Source organism: Mandrillus leucophaeus, unplaced genomic scaffold (genome assembly GCF_000951045.1).
Source record: "Mandrillus leucophaeus isolate KB7577 unplaced genomic scaffold, Mleu.le_1.0 Scaffold350, whole genome shotgun sequence".
Taxonomy (NCBI): domain Eukaryota; kingdom Metazoa; phylum Chordata; class Mammalia; order Primates; family Cercopithecidae; genus Mandrillus; species Mandrillus leucophaeus.
Genome location: NW_012103699.1, coordinates 353,596 through 357,217, shown reverse-complemented (window position 1 = coordinate 357,217; position 3,622 = coordinate 353,596).

Here is a 3,622-nt window from a genome sequence, read left to right as displayed (position 1 = left end):
TGCAATTGACTTGCCACCAAGGGAATGTGGGTGAATGACCAAGGCAGGCATCCCTGCGGTGATCAGACACCAATGGAATGTGGGTGAATAATCAGGCAGGTGTCCCCACAATGATTAAACACCAAGGGAAGGCTGTCTTCCTGAATCTGTGACCGGCACCAGAGTTTTGGGTCCACGGATAAAATGTGTCTCCTTTGTCTCTACTAGAGAGGAAAGAGAACTGAAATTGGAAGGACGGGGAGATTGAAGGGTAACGAGAGAGGCTGGATAAGAGAGTGAAAAGACCGCTTACCCAATTTGAAGTTGGAGAGATGTTCCTTGGGCTGGCTGGTCTGAGGACCTGAGGTCATAGGTGGATCTCTTCACGGAGTGAGGGTGAGGACAGGGGACTGGTCTCCCGAAGGAGTCCCTCTGACCCGGGTCTTCAGCACCAAATGTCTCACGCATCCATGTAAAGAGACCACCAAACAGGCTTTGTGTGAGCAACAAGACTGTTTATTTCACCTGGGTGCAGGCGGGCTGAGTCCAAAAAAGGAGTCAGCAAAGGGTGGTGGATTATCATTAGTTCTTATAGGTTTTGGGATAGGCGGTGGAATTGGGAGCAATGTTTTGCAGGCAGGGGGTGGATCTCATAAAGCACATTCTCAAGGGTGGGGAGAATTACAAAGAACCTTCTCAAGGACGGGGGAGATTACAAAGTACATCAATCAGTTAGAGTGGGGCAGAAACAAATCACAATGGTGGAATGGCATCAGTTAAGGCTATTTTCACTTCTTTTGTGGATCTTCAGTTGCTTCAGGCCATGTGGATGTATACGTGCAGGTCACAGGGGATATGATGGCTTAGCTTGGGCTCAGAGGCCTGACAAAATCTAGAATCCGTCTCACAGAAAGCAAAACAAAGAAAAAAAAAACCCAACACATTAGCTTCTCCTCCTGGCCCAGGGCCCCTGCCCCATGGCACAAGGAGAGAGCATCTGTCCTCTCCCTGTGCCATGGGGCAGGGAATGTGAGGGTTTCCTCCTGGCCCAGAGAAGGACTGGACTCTGGCTCCCTCAGCCCAACCTCTGCCCCTGCTCCCTGCTTCCTCCTCTTCCACCCCAGTGCCCCAATGAGGTTTATTCATGCTCTAGTAGCAGCTCTGCAGCAGCCTCGTCTTCCAGTTCTTCCTCCTCTTCCTCTGCCTCCCAGTACCCCGCTTCCCAGGCATTGCCCAGGTATACCCACTCCTTCCCTCTTGCAACAAGCCTCTCTGTCCCCAATCAGCCCCCCAAGTATACTCAATCTTCTCGTCCAGCCCAGGCTGTGTGGAGCCAGGGTCCCCCACAACCTCCTCCCTGTGGCGGCCTTTTAGGCTTCCTCCTTCTCCTGGAGGCCAGTCCACTGCCCACATCACCCCTAAAACATCACCATCACCACCAGCAGCAACATCATGGAAGCTCTGGGCCCCCTCCACCTGGAGCATTTCTCCACCACCTGGAGAGCTGTAGGCCCATACCATGCACACTCTGTTTTTCTTTCTTTTTTTTCTTTTTTTTGAGACGGAGTTTCACTTTTGTCACCCAGGTTGGAGTGCAGTAGTGGCACTACCTTGGCTCACTGCAACCTCCACCTCCTAGGTTCAGGCGATTCTCCTGCCTTAGCCTCCCAAGTAGCTGGGATTACAGGTGCTCACCACCATCAGTGGCTAATTTTTGTATTTTTAGTAAAGACGGGGTTTCAGCATTTTGGCCAGGCTGGTCACGAACTCCTGACCTCAGGTGATCCACCCGCCTTGGCCTCCCAAAGTGTTGAGACTACAGGCGTGAGCCACAGCACCCAGCCAATGCACACTCTTATGCCATGTGTTCCTCCCTGGGGTCTCTTTGGCTCTAGCCATCAGGGCCAGCATACCTGGCCCCATCTCACAGCCAGATGTTCTACAGACAAGCAGGCCCCAATTGCCCTCTACCTCCGGCAGTCTCTTCTTCTAACTCTGTACCTCCTCTCAAGGGTCCTACCCATGTTCACATACCTCCCAAGGCCCCTACGTCTTCCCGCTGGTGCCTATGGGCACCACCTCGTTGGCTGCCCTTTCCACGCCATTGCTGTTGTGGCTTCCTCACCAGTAGGCTACAAAACGGCCTACTCACCCCCCACCATAGGGAGAGAAAGCTGAATCCCCAGGGCCTAGACACAAGCCAGGGTGCCTCTCTCCATCTGAAGGGGACCCCATCGGGTCAATCCAGTCTTGCCCACTGTGGGACCTGCCACCTGCGAGCCCTCAGGTGTCATCTCTGCCACCACCACCTGTAGCCCCTGCCTCAGGGTTACTCCTAAGCACCAGACAGATCAAACGGGAGCTTGCTGAGGAGTATGAGACCCCTAAGAGCCCAGTACACCCAGCTTGCAGCCCCCACCTCCTCATAAGGTAGTAGTCCTGCCCAGCCATGCCAGTCAGTCAGCCAGGTGAGTGGGTATGGGAGGGTGAGTCGGTACGGGAGGGTGAGCCTGGAAGTGGGTTACGAAGGGGAAACAGAGAGAGGCACAGGAGGGGCCTTGTGTTTATGTGGTGGGTCTTTTTTTTTTTTTTTTTTTTGAGACAGGGTTTCACTCTTGTTGCCCAGGCTGGAGTGCAATGGTACAATCTTGGCTCACTGCAACCTCTGCCTCCCGAGTTCAAGCAATTCTACTGCCTCGGCCTCCCAAGTAGCTGGCATTACAGGCATGTGCCAGCGCACCTGGCTAACTTTGTATTTTTAGTAGAGACAGGGTTTCTCCATGTTGATCAGGCTAGTCTTGAACTCCCGACCTCAGGATCCACCCGCCTCAGCCTCCCAAAGTGCTGGAATTACAGGCGTGAACCACCATACCTGGCCTTTGTGGTGTTTTTTATCTTATTTTTTACTGAGACAGGGTCTTGCTCTGTTACCCAGGCTGGAGAGCAGTGGTGTGATCATGGCTCACCGCAGCCTTGAACTCTTGGGCTCAAGCGATCCTCCCACCTCAGCCTGTGTGCCTGGATCTGGGACAACAGACACATGCCGGAGCAACCGTCTAATTTTTTTTATTTCTATTTTTTGTAGAGATGAGGTTTCTCCATGTTGCCCAGGATGGTCTTGAACTCCTGGCCTCCAGTAATCTGCCTGCCTCGGCCTCCCAAAGTGCTGGGATTATAGGCGTGAGCCACCACGCCTGGCCTATATGGTATTTCTTTTTTTTTTTCCTTTTTTTTTTTGAGACGGAGTCTCGCTCTGTCGCCCAGGTTGGAGTGCAGTGGCATGATCTCGGCTCACTGCAAGCTCTACCTCCCGGGTTCACATCATTCTCCTGCCTCAGCCTCCCGAGTAGCTGGGACCACATGCACCCACCACCACGCCCTGCTAATTTTTTGTATTTTTAGTAGAGACAGGGTTTCACCATGTTAGCCAGGATGGTGTCGATCTCCTGACCTTGTGATCTGCCCACCTTGGCCTCCCAAAGTGCTGGGATTACAGGCTTGAGCCACTGCACCCAGCCGTTTATAGTTTAAATGATAATAACCCTTCCCCAAAACTGCCCTTTTAAAACTAAATGAAAGGCCATCAAGTGGTACAGAAGTCAAATCCTATGGCACTAGGTTTCTGAGAAAAAAAAAAAAAGCT